The sequence below is a fragment of the Eriocheir sinensis genome, unplaced genomic scaffold, assembly GCF_024679095.1.
Source record: "Eriocheir sinensis breed Jianghai 21 unplaced genomic scaffold, ASM2467909v1 Scaffold1498, whole genome shotgun sequence".
Taxonomy (NCBI): Eukaryota; Metazoa; Arthropoda; class Malacostraca; order Decapoda; family Varunidae; genus Eriocheir; species Eriocheir sinensis.
In genome coordinates, this window is record NW_026110848.1 from 9,478 (window position 1) to 30,772 (window position 21,295).

Consider the following 21,295-nt stretch of genomic DNA (forward strand, 5'->3'; position numbering starts at 1 on the left):
ATTGCGGCGGAATTTAAGAGGTAGAAGACTGTCAGTATGTGGAGGAGAGCTGATGAGACGAGAGCCTTAGCCTCCACTCTGTCCAGAAGAGCTGTGTGGTGGAGCCCCCCCACACATGAGATGCATACTCCTTACGAGGGCGGACAAGGCCCCTGTATATGGACAGCAACTGTGCAGGGGAGAAGAACTGGCGGAGACGGTACAGAACGCCCAGCCTCGAGGAAGCTGATTTAGTAAGAGATGAGATATGAAGTTTCCAGTTGAGATTTTGAGTTAAGGATAGACCGAGGATGTTTAGTGTTGAGGAAGGTGATAGCTGGGTGTTGTCAAAGAATAGGGGATAGTTGTTTGGAAGATTGTGTCGAGTGGATAGGTGGAGAAACTGTGTTTTTGAGGCGTTGAAGGACACCATGTTCTTCTTGCCCCAATCGGAAATAACAGTAAGGTCTGAGGCTAAGCGTTCTGCAGCCTCCAGCCTTGAGTCGTTAAGTTCCTGAAGGGTGAGTCTTCTACTAAAAGAAGTTGAGTAATGCAGAGTGGAATCATCGGCGTAGGAATGGATAGGACAGTTCGTTTTGGAAAGAAGATCATCAATGAACAACAGAAAAAGAGTGGGAGATAGGACAGAACCCTGTGGGACACCACTGTTAATAGATTTATGGGAAGAACAGTGACCGTCTACCACGGCAGAAATATAACGGTCAGAAAGGAAACTGGAGATAAAGGTACAGAGAAGGATAGAAACCGTAGGAGGGTAGTTTAGAAAGCAAAGATTTGTGCCAGACCCTATCAAAAGCTTTTGATATGTCCAGCGCAATAGCAAATGTTTCACCGAAACGGCTAAGAGGATGACCAAGAGTCAGTTAAGAAGGCTAGGAGATCACCAGTAGAATGCCCTTGCGGAACCCATACTGGCGATCAGATAGAAGGTCAGAAGTGGTATTGTGCTTTTGAATGTTCCGGTTAAGGATTGATTCAAAAGCTTTAGATGAACAAGAAAGTAAAGCTATAGGACGGTAGTTTGAGGGATTGGAGCGGTCACCCTTCTTAGGTACAGGATGTATGAAGGCATACTTCCAGCAAGAAGGAAGGTAGATGTTGACAGGCAGAGGCGAAAGAGTTTGACCAGGCAGGGTGACAGCACGGAGGCACAGTTTTAAGGACAATAGGAGGCACTCCATCAGGTCCATAAGCCTTCTGAGGATTGAGGCCAGAGAGGGCATAGAAAACATCATTTTGAAGAATCTTTATAACAGGCATAAAGGAGTCAGAGGGGGATGAGTAGGAGGAATATGCCCAGAATCGTCCAGAGTGGAGTTTTTAGAAAAGTTTGAGAGAAGAGTTCAGCCTTAGAGATAGATGAGACGGCAGTGTTGCCGTTCGGACTGAGGAGTGGAGGAAAGATGAAGAAGTGAAGTTGGAGGAGATGTTTTTGGCTAGATGCCAGAAGTCACGGGAAGTTAGAGAAAGCAAGGTTTGGCATTTTCTATTAATGAAAGAATTTTTGGTTAGTCGGAGAATAGATTTGGCACGATTTCGGGCAGAAATGTAAAGTTCATAATTAGCATTAGTTTGAAGGCTCTGGTACCTTTTGAGCTACCTCTCTATCATTGACAGCACGAGAACAAGCGTGATTAAACCAAGGCTTTTAGCGTGAGGAGTAGAGAAAGAACGAGGAATGTATGCCACCATTCCAGAGACAATCACCTCTGTGATGCGCTGAGCACACACAGAGGGATCTCCATCCTGGAAGCAATAATCATTCCACGGGAAATCGGAAAAGTACATCCTCAGGTCGTCCCACCGAGCTGAAGCAAAATGCCAGAAGCATCGCCTCTTCGGTGGGTCCAGAGGGTGTACAGGAGCGATAGGACAGGAGGCAGAAATAAGATTGTGATCGGAGGAGCCCAACGGAAGAACAGTTTCACAGAATAAGAAGAAGGGTTTGATGTAAGGAAGAGGTCTAGAATGTTGGAACGTTATCAAAGACTCTAGTGAATACGTGTAGGGTGCTGGACCAACTGCTCTAGGTCGTTGAGGATAGCAAAGTTGTAGGCTTGTTCACCAGGATGGTCAGTGAAAGAGGATGAAAGCCAAAGCTGGTGGTGAACATTGAAATCTCCTAGGATGGAGATTTCAGCGAAGGAGAGTGGGTCAAGATGTGCTCCACTTTAGAATTCAAATAGTCAAAGAATTTTACATAGTTGGTAGAGTTAGGTGAGAGATAAACAGCACAGATGTATTTAGTAATAGAATGACAATGAAGTCTTAGCCAGATGGTGGAAAATTCAGAAGAGTCAAGGTCGTGGGCACGAGAGCAAGTGATGTCGTTGCGCACCTAGGCGCAACATCCAGCTTTGGATTGAAATTTAGGATAGAGATAGTAGGAGGGAACAGAGTAGAGATTGCTGTCAGTAGCCTCAGAAACCTGTGTTTCAGTAAGGAAGAGAAGGTGAGGTTTAGAGGAGGAGAGATGATGTTCCACAGAATGAAAATTAGAGCGAAGACCGCGAATGTTGCAGAAATTGAGAAGAAAGAGGTTCGAGGAGTTATCAAGACACCTCTCGGGTCGGCAGCCAGAAGGGGAGTCCTCCCTGGGGGAATTTGTGGTCCCCCCCCAGTCGGGGACTCCGAGGCTTGAATGTGTGCGCCATTTTTAAATTTTAATTTTGGGAAAAGGTGTATATGTTGTGTGAATTTAGTGTGGTGTGGATAAAGAGAGCATGCTGAACTACTCTCCGGCGTTGGTGCGACAATAGGGAAACGGTTAGTGAGGACATGGGAAGGGTCTTTGGAGGGCTTCAGCTCCCTTCTCACCTCCCATATATACCTCACCGGGAGTGGGTTGCGCTGTGCGGTTTGTTTACAAACCACACAGACACATGCCCCCCCAGATATATAAGACCCCCTCCCCCTTACTCTCTGAAGCAACACCACCCTTGGCATATGCTCCCTGTTAGTAGAGTGTGTGTGTGTGTGTGTGTGTGTGTGTGTGTGTGTGTGTGTGTGTGTGTGTGTGTGTGTGTGTGATTACCTGGTTGTAGTACACATGATTTGAGATAAACTTGTATTGTCATGTCTTCATATCTGTTTCTGTTCAATTTTGCTTTGAATTTAAGGTGTGTGTGTGTGTGTGTGTGTGTGTGTGTGTGTGTGTGTGTGTGTGTGTGTGTGAGAGAGAGAGAGAGAGCATACCCCTGGACTTTGATCAGGAGAACAATAAAATGTATTAAGAAATATGTTAATAAATAAATAAAATCAAAAGATAACTGTGTGTAATCTTCCCCCTGAGAGAGAGAGAGGAGAGGCTGGCTCTGAGGGTCTTAGGAGCGAAATTCAGCTTTCAAAGTGAGTTTCCTCCTAACTTTGCTGCTAAGTTCTAGAAGTCGCGAGTTTACTGCTAGGAATCGCGACTTTACTGCAACACTCGCCGAAAATGTAGAAGTCCTCGTGGAGGACTTTTAGCGCCTTAAAAGCTAAAATTTCTGATGTCGCATTCAATATAATAACGATAATTGCAGCTGAGTGACGGTCCTCGCGCATTAATTATCGTGTCAGACGTGTTGTGCCAATAAAATTACTGACTCCGAGCCGGTGATAAGGGTTACACGAGACATTAACGCCGCAATATAAGAGAGATAAGTGGTGAAGCGGCCGCGGGCGTCGTTGTCGGAGAGGCAGGGCCCCTGGAGCCAGGCCCATGGAGTTGTTCAAAATGCAAGAAAGACGAGTATAGTACTATTAAAAATAAAAATACGACAACCGACTAATAGCCTTTTCCATTTAGCGTAACCCGTTTCTGGGTCATGATCTGTAGAGTCCCTTGATAGATAGAGTCCCGACAGCCTAAGATTTGGACGCCATTATTGGCCCTGTCTTCGCCGCGAGACCGTGTGCTAGTGTTTGAAAAGCGCGGCGAAAACACAGGGCCAATAATGGCGTCCAAATCTTAGGTTGTCGGGACTCTATGAGGGACTCTACAGATCACGACCCAGAAACGGGTTACGCTAAATGGAAGATGCTATAACAGAGCGATGATCCAATCAAGCCCAAGACCAAGATAAACAGCTGTTCCGTCACTAGGGATGGGCAAGTACCGTTAATTTGAGTACCGGTAGTACTGGTACCGAAAACTCAAGTACCGTTAGTACCGGTACCGGTACCGGTACCCAAAGGAGTTTTTTTTTTCTTAATGACTTCTGATGAAATTCCCAAACAAATTTCCTGTAGAGAAAACTCTCTCTTCATTGAACTTAATATCAACTAGAGTAGAAATGCAACGTTTAGGAGCCTTCTGATTAATGTAAAATCACTTAGGTTTAAGGACAGACCACCTAGTCTGTACCATGGGGTCTGTGTGGTCTAATTTTCTATGTAAATCTATGTAAATCTCTCTCTCTCTCTCTCTCTCTCTCTCTCTCTCTCTCTCTCTCTCTCTCTCTCTCTCTCTCTCTCTCTCTGAATGAAGTGAATATTTATTTTTTCGAGAAAAAAAATAGCATGTATAGTTATTATGGATGTACTCGATCATAGTCTAATAACAATAAAAATATTTATTAGCAACCTAAAAAAGAAAAAGAATCGGACATGAAGAATTATCCAGTAACTCCAATAAATAAATAAAATAATGGAAACGGGAGCTGTGATGGAAACGGAAAGCAGGACAAAATGGTGGGAACTTGGGGAGACGGTCAGCGGGGCAGTGACTCAGCGTCTACACACAGGGCCCATACCACATGGAGGCGGGCGAGCGCCGAGCGTCACTAAGATCCTAACGGCAATGCGCAGTGCCGAGTGATCATTAAGCTTCCCGGAACCCAAGTGATCATGATGCTTCGCGGTACCAGTACCGATATCAGTTATCGATACCAGTACCGAGTGATCATTAAGTTTTGAACCCAAGTGATCATGATGCTTCGCGGTACCAGTACCGATACCAGTTATCGGTACCAGGTACCGGTACCTGGTATCGGTACTGGTACCGCGAAGCATCGTGATCACTTGGGTTCCGGGAAGCTTAATGATCACTCGGCGGGCCTCCTCCTCCTGTCATGGAAGGATCAGGGGCAGACAGAGGGCCTCCTCGTCCTCCAAGAAGGAACTTCCGGAACCGCCGTGATGTGCTAAATGAGAATAGTGACTCAGAACTTGTAAGAAGATATAGACTAGACAAAGGGGGAATACTTTCCGTGACTGATTTGGTTAGAGAGGCTCTGGAAAGCCCTACCAAGAGAAACATGGCCCTCACCCCAGAGATGAAGGTTTTGGTAACGCTAAGGTATCTTGCTACTGGAAAAATGCAACTTTGTAATAGTGATGACCTTGGAGTGTCGCAGTCATCAGTTAGTAATGCAATAACACAGACACTTCGTGCTCTGGCTGTCACACACATCGCCACACAGTTCATCAAGTTCCCCTTGGATCACAATGAACTTGAGCAAATTGCAAGTGATTTTCAAGGAGTGGCAAATTTTCCTGGGGTTGTAGGAGCAGTTGATGGAACCCATATCAAAATAATAGCTCCAAAACAGTTTGAAGGAGATTATGTGAATAGGAAAAATTACCATAGTGTTAACATCCAGTTTGTGGTTGATGCAAATGACAAAATTATGGATGTTGTTGCTAAATGGCCGGGTTCTGTTCATGATGCCAGAGTCTGGAATAATTGCGGACTGAAGGAGTTGTTTGAGGGCAACCGCATTCCAGACAAGTACCACCTGCTAGGGGACAGCGGGTATCCCTGCAAGCAATACCTGCTAACCCCTTACCTTCGTCCGCACCCTGGTCCACAGACTCAGTACAACAGGTTCGGTGATGTTGACTTATTATTGTAGGTAAAATATTTTACAGGCACTTCCATTTGACCCTATTTTGAATTTTATAATGAAATATTAGACTGGCCAGTGTCCCCTTTCCTAACCCTGGGGTCGTGACCTCAAGTGGGGTCGGCAGGCATTTTTCCTGGGTTCGCCAAGACCTAAAAATGTCAAACATGGTGTAATTATATTATAATAGCACGTATACAACTAAACTAGTGGGGTCATGGTCATGTCTAGAGGTGCATGTGCTAGTGGAATGGTCATAAAGACACAAAAAAAAAAGCATATAACAGACTTGGACCAACAACCATTGATTCCCTTGTAGTACGGCATAAATAGTAGAAGATAGTTTTACATATTGAGAGGGAATTCCCACATATATTAATTGATGAAGCCTCTATTGTTGTCCAGTACTTTCCTACAGAACTGACCAATTTAAAGAGGAAACCTAATTCCCTCAGCTCCACTAATTTAAGTGATATTGAAAAAATAATAGAATACCTGGGTAGCTGTTTTATGCCTCACTGCATCTAATAAAGCCCCTCCTGCCTTACCTAACCTAAATCAATAACTGCCGTCAAAGATGAATAAAAGTTAAATAACCTAATCTGGCTATCAAACATATTATAGTAACCTCTTGCCGATTAGTCTTTTGAGTCCCATGTATTTTTTTTCCTTTACTAGAGATAAATATACAAAGCACTACCTACCCAAAGAGCTAGAATTCACATAACATAGCTAAGTAATGACGCATTGCGGGATGGTCCAGTTAATTAGAATAGTTGTTGTTATAGTAAATGACCCTAACCGTTTTAGTAGGAGCTAACTCTAAATGTGTGATGCTGCTATGAGTGTCAATTTCAAAAATAGCAGCTATCACAAATGATAAAAGAAGTGCCTCTAAACCATGGATGCTATTTGTTTTCATTAACCATTTCCACTAATAATGTTATCCGATAAACACAACTTTACCCCAACTCCCACCCCACACCCTTTCAGCAATCTTCCATCTACATTCATCCACACCACAACCTTACCCCTTAACCTACTGTACCTTACCCACGACAATCCCCCTTCACACACCCCATACCACCCCCATCATTCTCCTCTTTAAGTGGGTACCTGGGTAAAATTAGGGAAGGAATAAGTAGAACAGTTCTATTTACTTAGGTAGTGTTAATATTGTCCTTTGAGAAGGCCAAGAAAACAATGACGAATAAACAATCTAAAGTAACTCCTTTATGTTAATTTTAAGGGAATAGCCATATTCAGATGCAAGGTTTTCATTACATCACAAGGTTTACTGGAAGTGGATATTTAACTCTTCCTTGCAGGATGAACTAATAGATTACCATATTTGAAAGTGGTTGCAACCCATTTTTAATTGAAATTACAAACACTATAGATTTTTGCTGACTGTTTTATAATTGTAAGTATTGTATGGGATTTTTATGTGAGTAAACACTTTTAATATCGACATCATACGTTCATTGACTTCCTTGGCCTATACCTAATAAAACAGTAACAAAACCAAGTTTAGTTTTATATATCTTGATCTCATAGGGCACACAAAGCAACAAGAAATATTGTTGAGAGGGTGATTGGACAACTGAAAAGAAGGTTTCATGTGCTCCACAGTGAAGTGAGGTTGCGCCAGGCAAAACATATCAAATTGTTGTTGCCTGTGCCATGTTGCACAACCTATTTAAGGACATGAACATCCACATGCCACAAGACGAGTATGATGTTCATGGAGATGGACCTGCAGCAGGTGACCACAACCCTATGCCACCAGCATTACCTGCTGGACCACGTGCCGGATTAGTATTCCGAGATGCATTCGTCAATGCATATTTTAAGTAAGTAATATGGTGCAGTGCTTGGGCATATAAAGTCACTTCCATTACATGTATATATACACTGGTAAACTCTGGAACAGTCTTCCTTCGTCTGTATTTCCTCCTGCCTACGACATGACCTCTTTCAAGAGGAGTGTATCAAGACACCTCTCCACTTGAAATTGACCTCTTTTTGGCCACTTCACTTATTTTTATAGGAGCAGAAATTAGTGGGCTTTTTTCCTACACTTACTTTTTGTTACCCATGAGCTGCTTTCTTTGCTGTAAAAAAAGCAAACAAATGAAAAAATTACTTAGTACACAACTAGGAATAGACACCTCCAAACACAATCTTATTACTGATAATCTGTTTTCATTGTTTTTCAGTCCACTTGCTTAAGGACAGTAAGTTAGTGGAAGTCAGGTGGTAGAAGGTAACCCTTAAACAACTCCTTAATACGGAATTATTCCTGTCTCAGGCATCATGAACAAGACCCGACCACTTAGCAGCAGCATCAAGAATTCTTCAACCAGATGTTAACACTATGGTAGATTTTTCCTATTCACATAGTCTGATATCAGCTCCATCAATCACCCCTACAACTCCTGGAAAATTCGCCACTCCTTGTAAATCACTTGCAGTTTGCTTAAGTTCATTGTGATCCAAGGGGAACTTGAACTGGGGAGCAATTTGTTGGGTGAAGTAGCCATGGCATGAAGTGTCTGTGTTATTGCATTACTAACTGATGACTGCGACACTCCCAAGGTCATCACTACTACAAAGTTGCATTTTTCCAGTACCAAGATACCTTAGTGTTACCAAAACTTTCATCTCTGGGGTGAGGGCCATGTTTCTCTTGGCAGGGCTTTCCAGAGCCTCTCTAACCAAATCAGTCACGAAAAGTATTCCCCCTTTGTCTAGTCTATATCTTACAAGTTCTGAGTCATTATACTCATTTAGCACATCAACTATTTATACTGTCATAAGAGGCATGATGCACTGCACTCCGTTATCTGTTTATTTCTTGACGAACGAAACACAAGTATTCAGGAAAGTTATATATTTTGTCTCATTTCTTTTTTTCTCAATTTTTTTACAATAACAAAAAGGAACACAACTCTTTAGGAAAATGAAATGTCATTTTGATAATACAGATAGCTATGCAATAAATATATTTTTCACCACAGTTGATTTACACTAATCATTATTGAAAAACAAAGATGATTACATGGTACCGGTACTATAGTATTTCCACGAGAACTGGTTGGTGGGGTAGTGGCGGCTGCAAGGTCATCTAAGCCCCGTACCTTGCCACACTCTCAACACCTCCCTTTCTCTTATATGTCAGCTATTTACTACCTTTAAACGAATTTAATTAGATAATTGGATAACATAATAAGGTCATATATATAGTGTTAAGATTGTTTTGTTTTTAGGGTTATAACAAAGATTTTGTATAAATACCACAACACTACCCTACCTGCCAGTTTCTTGTGGAAATACTATACAGAAACAGTCTTGTTGTGCTTAGAGAGGACATGACATACAGCAACATATTTTTTTTTACCTATCACAGGCAACAACAGTTATGCATCTATCAAAGTCTAGCTTGGTAAGTTATGTTTCAATCACATATAAATACTTTAATGTTTTTGCTCATGTTTAACAGTCAATTAGAGGAATTCCTACTTCCCATCACATAAAACAAGTTTTGTATCATCACAGTCAGGTAGAGAAAGTCTAGTTCTATTACATCATAATAAAAGTTTTCTTTCAGGTAAGTATATAACATCTCCACATCACAGCTTACAGGTTTTGTATTATCACAGTAAAAAAGGAGTCAATCCATTAAAGGTTATACGTATAAGTTTAGCGCTATGACAACCATGGGCGTTGTATCATACCCCAACAGTCAAGCCAGAGCTTGCATCCCATCCTGACAGTCAAGCCAAGGTCTGCGTCCCACTCCTCATCAGTTCAGCCAGGGCCTGCGTACTACTCCAACAGTCAAGCCAGGGTCTGCGTCCCACCCAGTCAAGCCAAGGTCTGCATCCCACCCAGGCAGTCAAGCCAGGGTCTGCGTCCCACCCAGGCAGTCAAGCCAGGGTCTGTGTCCCACCCAGGCAGTCAAGCCAGGGTCTGCGTCCCACCCAGGCAGTCAAGCCAGGGTCTGCGTCCCACCCAGGCAGTCAAGCCAGGGTCTGCGTCCCACCCAGGCAGTCAAGCCAGGGTCTGCGTCCCACCTAGGCAGTCAAGCCAGGGTCTGCGTCCCACCCAGGCAGTCAAGCCAGGGTCTGCAGTTACTTAAAACTGTATAAATAAAAAGAGAGAGAGAGAGAGAGAGAGAGAGAGAGAGAGAGAGAGAGAGAGAGAGAGAGAGATTAAAATCATAAGAGATGGAGGAGGAGGAGAAAGAAGGAAGAGGAGTAGGAGAAGGAAAGAAGACTAGGAAGAGGAGAAGGAAAGAGGAGGAGGATAGAGGAAGGGAAGGAAGCTAAGATGGGAAATATAGAAAAGAAGGAATATGAGAAGGAAGAGAAATGGAGGAAGGAAGGCAGAGTAAGAAATGCGGAGGAGAAAATGATGGAAGAATATTAGACAGGACGGGGAAACCAGGAAGAGGAAGGAGGAAGGAAGAAGAGGAGAAATGGGAAATGAACAGTAAAAAGAGAGAGGAGGGAAGATTATAAATGGAAGAGGATGAGGAGAAGAGAGAAAGGGATAAATATAAGGAAGAAGGAATTAGGAAAAAAAACTGTATAAAAGGAGGAGGAAACAATATTATAGAAAGCAGAGAAATGAAGGAAGAATCTTAGAAGAGAAGGTTATGGAAGGAGGAGGAGGAGGAGAGAGAAAGATAAATATTAGGAAGGAGGAATAAGAAAAAAAAAGTATAAAATGAGGAGTAAATTATATAACAAAGAGGAGACATGAGGGAAGAATATTAGAGAGAAGGAAAAACATGATCAAAGGAGAGAAGAAAGTATGGAGAGAGGATGAAGAGCAGGATGATGATGACAGAGAGGAGACACAAGGGAAGACATGAAGGGAGGATGGAGTTTTAGATGGTAAGAATCATGAACACTACTACTACTACAACCACTACTACTACTACTACTACTACTACTACTACTACTACTTCTACTACTACTACTACTACTACTACTACTACTACTACTACTACTACTACAACAGCTATCACTACTACTACTATGCTTGGTCCTGGGCAAAGTGAGTCCTGGGTCATCCTGCCTCTGCTGCTGCTGGTAACGTCTTGGTTCCTGAGCTCCTGGCACTGTCACTGTCCGCTGCTGGCCGGCACCTCACCTGTGGACGGTAAGAGGTGTGAGCCGTCTGTCTGTCAGGTGATTAGGGACTGAGCAAGGCACTGGTCCTGTTTGTGAAAAATATCTGATTCAAATAAAAAAAATCCAAACCAAACATAACAAAACCACAATAGGTCTTAACTCATAATTCATATATTCTTCCTTACTAATGAGACTTCCTATACAACAAATTGAGGCCACTTTTTGTTGGTTTATACCGTAGGGCACTGGCTGTCATGGGTTTGAAAATACTCTAAACTTAACCTAACAAAACCTGTAGCTCTTGACTCAGAAAATTCATTTATGCTTTCTTACTAGTGAGACTTCCTGTATAACAAAATGAGGCCACTTTTTGGTGATTTATACCATAGGGTGCTGGCTATCATGGGTTTGAAGATACCCTAAACTTATCCTAATAAAACCTGTAGGTCTTGACTCAGAAAATTCATACATGCTTGCTTACTAATGATACTTTCTATACAACTAAGTAAGGTTATTCTTTGTGGCTTTATACCATGAGGCAGGGGCGGATACAGGGGGGGGCCCAGGGGGCCCGGGCCCCGCAAAAAATCTCCGACCCCCCAGAAAATCTCGAGTGTATGCGAATAGTCGGTACATAACAGACTCGCTTATAATGTGCCGCAACTATAATACGGAATGTGTCGTCGTCTGTAGGCATATGCAGGCGCGGATACGGGGGTGGGGAGCTAGACGGACCGGGCCCCCCCCAAAAAAAAATATTAGGATAACTAAAATATTTGAAATAACCATGAATTGAGGAAACATAAAATATATTTAAGATACCCCTAAAAAGCTAGAGAGCTGGGGAGCGAAGCCGGCCGCCGCTAGATAGCTCTGGACGCTGTCCTCCAAACTTTAAGAAATTCCTCCTCTAAGGTTCCTTGGGCTTTACTTTGCGGAGGTGGACGGGATGCTCAGGCAAGATTTTTTTTTTCGGTGTCTGATGTAATTTTTCACTCTCCTGCAGGACCAGGGCACAACGGGCACGTGCCCAGGGCCCCGCACTCATCTAACAATCTATATACTCGTACAGGGCCGTGGTACGCCGTACCCATGGGGGGTGGTCGGACCCCCCCCCCCCCCCATCTGCTAAAATGTCCACTTTCAGAGAGTCAAAACGAAAATTGGTACCTTTCTGTTGCATTTCTGAACTCAAGATTTTCTTTATTTATTTTCAGTATTTAAGTTGCGGAATCGTATATTGAATATTATAGAGCAAGATTTAAAGGCCTAGAAAAAAAAATCTTTGTAACCTCATTCCTCACATGCAAGCATAAAGTGAATTTTAGTGCAGGCCACTATCATCATTCGGCACTTCGAAGAGGAAATAAGGGAAGACTTCCTTGCCTTTTTGCACGCCCATGACCTCACCGGTAAAGGGTTAGCCTGGCTCCTTTTGCGCACCGTTGAAGACCTCGGATTGGACATGGCCAAGTGCAGGGGACTTGGTTTCGATGGAGCAAATGCCATGATTGGAAAATTCAAAGGGTGTGCCGCAGTACTCATGAAGAAGTACACCCTGGCCAAACCAATCCACTGCTTTAACCACCGGCAGAATCTAGTACTGACGAAGGCGTGTGATGCCACGGAAGTGAAGATCGCTCTTCAAACACTGACCGAGGTGTACAACTTCGTTCATTCTTCGAATATGAGCTCTCTCCGCTTCACAGAGGTTGTCAAGCTTACCTCGGCCAAGCGCGAAAAGTTTGTTCCCCTGTGCCCCACCAGGTGGATTGAGAGTCATGACGCAGTGCTGGTTTTCGTTGAATTTCTGCCTGTCATCGCTGTTGTTCTCGAGGAAGAACTTGACACCACCGCTGGGCTACTTCTCTTCGCCATACGTGTTCCCCGCTTTCTCGTTGGACTGGTTGTAGTGGAGCGTATATTGGCGCATACTCTCGAACCAAGCCGAACTCTTCAGAGAAAAGATGGCGACCTGGTGTCAGCCTAGCCACGATTCGTGGCATCGATACCATTTTTGCCAAGCTCAGAGCAGATACGGAGAATCATTTCCACGACGTGTTCATGAAAGCGGAAGAGCTTTTGGTCGAGGTGGGGTCATCGCATGACACCATCCCTGTGCCACGACTCTGTGGACGACAGACATAGCGATCAAATGTTCCGTGCGAGAATGCTGAGGAGTACTACCGCCGGGCGGTGTACATTCCGTTCGTGGACCACGTCTTGGCTGTGCTGAAGAGTCGGTTCGGCGACGACACAGTGCCTGTCGCACTTCAGCTCAAGCAACTCCTCAAAGGCCCCGAAACGGATGTTGCGGCTGTGCTTCAGGCGGCGAAGCACTACGAGCTGGACATCGAATCCCTGACACTCGTGAAGGCGGAAGCGGAGCGCTGGGCATTATCTGTTCCGGTCTTCCAAACTATCAAAGAAGCCCAGGCACACACCAGCACCAGCATAATCCCCAATCTCGCCAGTCTCTTGAAAACTCTGTTGACGCTTCCAGTCTCCAGCGCGGAGGGCGAGAGGTCTTTCTCAGCATTGAAAAGGCTGAAAATCTATCTGAGGAGTACCGTCGGCCAAGAGCGCCTGAACAGACTTGCCCTCCTCTGTGTCCACTATGATATCCCATTACAGTCGAGAGAGTGATAAGCAAATTCGGCGAAAAACCGCCGATTACTCTTCGCTTAGTGAGGCACTTGTTGAATACTTGGGAATTTGTAAATATATTTCTTTAGATCAGCCAATCTTTGCTGCCTCGTACAGGCCTACCGGCCTCTTGCAGACTCCTGCGTTCTTATGTTCTTATGTTCAATCCCATGTAAAAGAAGCCCTATAAGAATTCCTTTTTATCTTCAGCTGTGTCTAATTTTACATATTAGCTCTTTTTTGTAAAGGTTAGGTTTGTAATTTATATATGACCTGTATTATGATCACCGTTGCTGCTTACATATCGAAATAAACGTTTAGCTTTCTTCGAATGCTCGTATGGTGATGATTTCTACCTGTTCAGATCTGCCTTTTCACTGGTCGGATGTACAATTTGAATTGTTTCTTTCATTTGTCACATATACGTTGATTGCTCGGGAGCTGAGGATTTTAAGCAGAGAACCGCCATCACTATCCATTGGTCTTCACTGTTTTGAGGCTGTCGCTAACTTATGAAATTTTACCATCGGGCCCCCCAAACTGATTTTCTGGATCCGCCCCTGATACATATACATACATTGTACATTTTAGAAGTTTGTTTGTATCATATAAGTACAACATAAACCTGGGTGATTTAAATAATCTTTAAAGTACTAATTTTATGTTACTTGAGCAAACATTAGTTTTAAAATCTTGTTCATTTCTGTAATTTGGACTACAAAACTTTACCCTCGAAACAACACTGCTTACTTTAGAACTACATGTTCTAATAAAAAAGTAATATACTGGCAAGGAAGAAAATGTTATATTCATATTACATGTATAATCTTCGTTTATACAGGCTGCTGCTGTAATACATATTTTTACGTACAAGACACATGGAAACTGGGTCAGGTATTTTATGAATATAAAATAAAAATTAACTAGATTAATTAAATTAGTTACTGTTAACAGCAATACATTGAAGCTGGTTTACCTCAAATTTATGCGTCTGTTCTTACGTGCAAATTCATCAAGGACTTCATGATCAAGATTTGTGTCACAATAGACAGAGTAAGGCCAGTCCATCTAAGCGACTTTCACTCACTGCGTTCCTAAGGTATGTTTTAAGCAATTTAAGGGCACTTAAGGATCGCTCAATGGTGGAAGTGCTAACAGGCAGGGTTGAAAAAATTGTAATAAGGTGAAATTTTTTTAATATGTGCCCAATTTTTTGGCACATGCCAATGTCTCAACAACCTGCTTTGACCTCTCATGAGATTCACGACGCTTCCAATAACTCTGCCCCCGTAGATATTCATCTTCAACGAGATCTGCATCTCCATCAAGAAATTTTTCATAAAATTCAACTGCCTCCTTCAGTTCACTAAAATCAGTATCAACTGAAAGAGAGGGAACAAGATTTCCCAGCAAAAACTCCTAATGTGTTTAGATGCAAACCTTTCCCTGAGTTGTGCTATAGCAGTGTCCGAAAATGGGAGAAAAATAGCTCTTCGATAGTACTCCTATGGAGTTGCTGTTGAAGGGTTAGCCTTAATTATGTTCCTGATGACCACTGATTGTTCAAGGCTTCTGGCTTCCGTACCTTTCCTCAGCTTGGGCAAAAAGTTGGTTGAACTTATTTCCATCACGATAGGACTGAAATGCATCTATGCAGCTCTGTACACTTCCAAGAGCACCCATCAGTTCTTGTTGTGACCCCTGCAGCTTTTCTGGCAAGGGTTTAGTGACACTTAGAACTGAGGTGAGCACTTCCAAACTCATGAGAAAACCTGGGTCACTTATTGCTTTAGATTAGGCTTGGCTGCTGACTCTTCACCTAACGTGTTTTGCAGTAATTATTCTTAATCATTATTTCATTATTTACCTACCTGATTAGCTGAATTATCCGGGGCATCAGCCGAGTCAGTGGTGACTTTCCTACACCAGATAGAGTGCGTACGTGAAGCGTTTTCTGGCGTTTTGTGGCCAAGGAGGAAATATGTAAAGAATGGAAAGGCACAAATCCCAAGCCTGCGTGAGTTCAAGAAATGACACACGCTATAGAAAAAAAGTACTACTTAAAAAGAAAGTTAAGTCTATCAATTATAATTTTCAGAAATTTGGAATTTGTGGTCAGAAAATATTATACGGATAACATGAATAGGCTACGGCCACGTGAGCCTACGTCATCAATGAATGTTTCTCAAAATAGATCACCTGCTCTTATTCAACTCAGCAGCTCCATTGTTCAGGTGCTGAACATACAATAGTTACTCGGCCACTCTACACTGTCAAGCACAAAACGGTCATTAAAGGTGGTAATATAGCGGCATAGGTCGACCTCACAGGTGCCATACGCGTCGCCTGCCACTCTCCCCGTCATAATACAGAATCATTACATACTCACCACTGTCACCAGACAAGTTCACTTGGTGCCTCTACAGTATATAGTGCTCCAATCACTGTGACTGCACCTTACACCTAAAATTAAGTAAATATGAGAGGCAAGAAGGAGAGAAGGCACACTTACGACTTTCGCGCTCTCTCTCTCTCTGCCAGAGCCATCCCAATCTCGTATGCCTCTTCTTCCTGTCTCCCGCTACAAACACCCCTCCGCCAGTTGACAGCTTGACATCGCAGTACTCTACACACAGTTTTATGAACCCATCATTTAACATCTTAATCAACTCAAAACAAAACCACTCAAACAAAACCAAAGGGGAAATAACTCGGTCACTCGGTGCCACTGAGCTCTCAACTCCACACACACACACACACACACACACACACACACACACACATTCGTAATCGTAATACTAATATACATATTCCTAGTATTTTCCTGTAACATTTATTTATTCATTACTATTTTTCTTTGCAAAAGGGGGGGGGGGGCCATGGCCCCATGGCCCCCCCACTCGGTACGCCACTGAGTATAACCATCGCCGCCACTTGACGGTGACTCAGATTCACCGGGCGGGGGAACAAAGGCACGGCACTGAGTTCTTGCTGCTCCACGTGGTGGTGGTTGTGTTATAATATCAACGGCGGACTGTATGGTGAAGACGGTGCTGTCTTGACGAGACGACCATGATGATGATTTCCGGTAGAGTAGGTCCAGTTTTTCATTCACCACTTCGCCATTTGATTCCGTTTTGTCGGGGAACTGAGCAGTCGGATTGCTCTACCTGTGGAACTAGTTTATATAATAGAGCTGGTGGAGGGGATGAACGGAGACAGCGTGTGTGTGTGTATGATTCAGCTCTTGGTCTGCTGCGGGTCAGACAGCCAGCCGCTCCCCTACGGAGGAGCACCGAGCTCGTAGTACCGATCTTTGGGTAGGACTGAGACCACTCACACACAACACACCGCCACAACGAGGTCACAACTCCTCCCCTGACGTCGCGTACCTACTCACTGCTAGGCGAACGGGGCCTACACGTGAAAGACCCAACATATCTTCACCCGGCCGGGGAATCGAACCCCGGTCCTTTTGGTTGTGAGCCAGACGCTCTATCCACCGAGCTACCGGTTGTGTGTGTGTGTGTGTGTGTGTGTGTGTGTGTCTCGGGGATGTGCGTCAGCAAGCACCTACATATAAGCGTCGGGCCTCCCTTGGAAATGTATAAACAAACAAACAAACAATTAAAAAGAAGCAAAGGTTGAGACAGAGAAACATTGTGTCCATTTTTGGTTAATTATTTTTATTAGTTTATTCGTCACTTGGGGAAAAAATATCATTACAATTACCTTGACCAACTTGCTTGCTATATTTTAGTTATTATTATTACTATTATTATTATTATTATTATTATTATTATTATTATTATTATTATTATTATTATTATTATTATCATTATTATTATTATTATTATTATTATTATTATTATTATTATTATTATTATTATTATTATTATTATTATTATTATTTGAAGCTCTAAATAATGTGAATATGTCTTGTTAGTAAAGAATATTTAACATAATTATTGATTGTTTTTAACCTTTATGTTTCTCTCTCTCTCTCTCTCTCTCTCTCTCTCTCTCTCTCTCTCTCTCTCTCTCTCTCTCTCTCTCTCTCTCTCTCTCTCTCTCTCGTTCACTTGGGAGTCAAAATCACGTCAAACCTCAAATTCTCACATCAATGCATCGATGCAGCAAATAAAGCGAACAGAAGGTTGGGCTTCATTAAAAGAAACTTTTTATTCAAGAATAAAGATGTAATACTCCCGCTCTACAATAGTTTAGTCAGACCCCACTTGGAATATGCGGTACAGTTTTGGTCTCCCCATCATGCAAAGGATATTGCTAAATTAGAAGGTGTTCAGCGTCGGGCAACGAAAATGATCCCTTCCTTGCGCAACAAATCCTACGAAGAAAGGCTTTCTACCCTTAACATGTTCTCTCTTGAGAAACGTCGCCTCAGAGGAAAACTGATCGAATGTTTGAAAATACTTAATGGTTTCACGAATGTAGACAGATCAACATTGTTTATGATCGATGACACTTTGCGCACGAGGAACAATGGCGTAAAACTCAGATGTAGACAAGTAAATTCAGACTGCACCAAATTTTTCTTCACCAACGTTGTAGTGCGAGAATGGAATAAGCTTCCACCATCAGTGGTCCAGTGTAACACGACTGACTCCTTCAAAAATAAGCTCGACCACCACTTCCTTGAACTTAATATCAACTAGAGTAGAATGCAACGTTTTGGAGCCTTCTGAGTAATGTAAAATCACTTAGGTTTAAGGACAGACTACCAAGTCTGGACCATGGGGTCTGTGTGGTCTGATTTTCCATGTAATTCTATGTAATTCTCTCTCTCTCTCTCTCTCTCTCTCTCTCTCTCTCTCTCTCTCTCTCTCTCTCTCTCTCTCTCTCTCTCTCTCTCTAGCTACTAGGCAGAAGGATAGATAAATGCATTTTCTTTACAGTCATTTTCAGTTTTGTAATTTTCGTCGTGCAAATCATGCGAGGCTGAACAGTAAGTAAGTTATTGTGGCGCCCGACACGGACTGACGCACTTATCATAACACTTCCCTTTTGACAAGCACAACAAAAATGGAAGGGAAGCAAAACACAGTGTGCGAGTGTTAGTGCAGGACCCACTTGGAAAAAAGTGGCATATTTAGGGAGTTCGTTTGCGCAACAATTCGTATACCTGAAACCTATTTTTTTACCTAGAGGGGACCCATGGGCATAGGAAACAGCCGGTTGTCACCCTGTGGAGGTGTGCATAACTATACTACGGCTGATTTTGTTGTCTTGGCCAGGCGGTCGATTCGCGATATTTCTCGATTCATATTTTCTACTCTAGAGAGACAATTATTTGATGTAGATAACTATATTTGGTACCAAATTGACCAGAATTACATACTGCATGCTACTATATATCAAAAATGACATTTACGGGCATTTTTTACGAACCAGGAAGAAAAAACTCAAAATTTTCACCCAAAAATCATTTTAGTTTCAGATTTCCGAAGACACAATTTCCTTCAGATCTCACCCAGTATCTTCTCTATGTGGTAGAAACATGCACTAAAATCATCCCCAGTTATTGCGCTTTAAAATAATACCAAACAAGTGTATCTCAACTCAATACAATGTGCACTAGCATGCAAATATGTAACATTACCCCCTAATTTTTAGACGATGACATGATATTTCTCGTATTGTAATATTTCTCCTAGCGGGAGTAATATCGGGTCCAGGTAGCTATATTTTGGTACCAAACGGACCAGAATCACCTTAATAATGAGAAAACTCATTACTGTTGCAAAACAAGTCTAATTTTTTTTTTTTACCCCAAAAATACTTGAATTTCAGATTTGGCGAGACAGAGAGTGCCAATATTGTTCCGCTCTGATCGCAAACATAGAGTACCTTCATATTGAAATGATGAACATGAATACTATGTAGCTGATGTGTTTCAAAAATAATTATTAATATTAATAAGGAACACAAAGATGAAACATAACAATGTAAACTTATCATTGCTATCTGATTCCAACATTGACGGAAATGTGCTAAATATAAAGATTCGCGTGTTAGTTTTTTTTATATCTGAAATATACAAAGCGCAGACAAATCCAGGTGGTAATTATATTTTTAGATGATAATCTAAATGCCTCTCTCGAAAATTTTCAAGGATATATCCTAATATGTTTTTTTTTTTTGTCTGTTTCAGTGTGTGGTGTGAATCCCATAGACCTCTTCTCTGCTTCATCTCCTGTGCTTGTGGGCTTTGAACATTTACACCTGCTCTAACATCTGCACTGTAGTCCTGTCTCCTACACCTAACAATGTCATCTGTGAAAGATGAAGAAGGGACACTAGAGCCCATAGTTGAAGTTCCTGCTAAGCGACTAAAAACACAGACAAACTGGTCCAAATGTCTCTTCTGCCAGAGCTCGACTGCAGAAGGCCTATCAAAAGCTACTTCCTTGGGTGTTGAGAAGGTATTTTCGTCCTTCCAAGAAAGGTCTCATTATGAAACAAATGACATGATGATAAGACTCAAACAAGATCTGATCTCTAAAACAAATTTGGAGGAAAAACACCCAACGTGGCACAAGGGATGCTACGCATCATTTACCAGCCGACTCAACATCGAAAAACTCCAAAAGCGACATGAACGTTCAGTTTGTAAACCGGATTGCGATGAGGGAGAAACAATCTCACTCTCGAAAACTATGACACGTGCTTTTGTTCCAAAAGTGGAATGGACACAGTGCATTTACTGTCAGAGCCGTAAACGGGACAAACTACATCAAGTCCAATCCGATGATGTTGCAGCTGTGATTCGGAAACACGCATCTTGTGATGAAACATTGAAATGTCGGATTGGCGAGAACGATATAATAGCCTATGAAGCACATTACCATCGAGTATGCAAAGACAACGCTGAAAAAAATCTATGTCGTTCTCAATCAGACAAGGAATCTACCAAACCTGACGCACCATTCACCAAGCTCACGAATATATTGGACAAAGGATTGCAACGTGGAAACATTTACAGCATGGATGCTGTGCACGAGAAGTACATTTCGCTTCAGAGACACGCTGGTATCGTCAATCCTTCCATTCAGGTCCGTACACTGAAGCAAAAACTCGAAAAACACTATGGCAGTCAAATTCTGTTCCGAAAACAACGCCAAATGAACCAACCACAGCTCCTGATTCCAGCAAAAACTACCACTGAAGATGTAGTGGCACTGTACAAATGCGTGATATAGAAATGTTTGTCATCAAAATTTACAACTCGGCATCCAAGGCAACTTCTGTCAATGACCTCCGGGTGGAAATGTTCCATCGAACAAACGACCCTGAAAAGCTTCCACCAACTAAAGACTCGCTGTCTCTCCATATTATGCGTAGTAACTACCAAGCATTGATTTGGTACAAGGCAGATGAACCAAAACCAGATATCCCACAACCTGAAGACTGTGGTTGGAAAGTTGACAGCACTGGATTATCTCTGCGCCCACAGCTCATGACACTTCCACCGGTTCCAACAGCCTGCATAGAACTTGTGACTTGCGGTTGCAAAACCACATGCTCCAGCCAACGATGTTCCTGTCGCAAACACAATATATCTTGCAGTGCAGCATGTTCCTGTCAAGAGAGTTGCTTGAACACTACTCAACCAGCGGAAGACAGTGGATCAGATGATGAGGACTAAATGTTCTTTAACATACG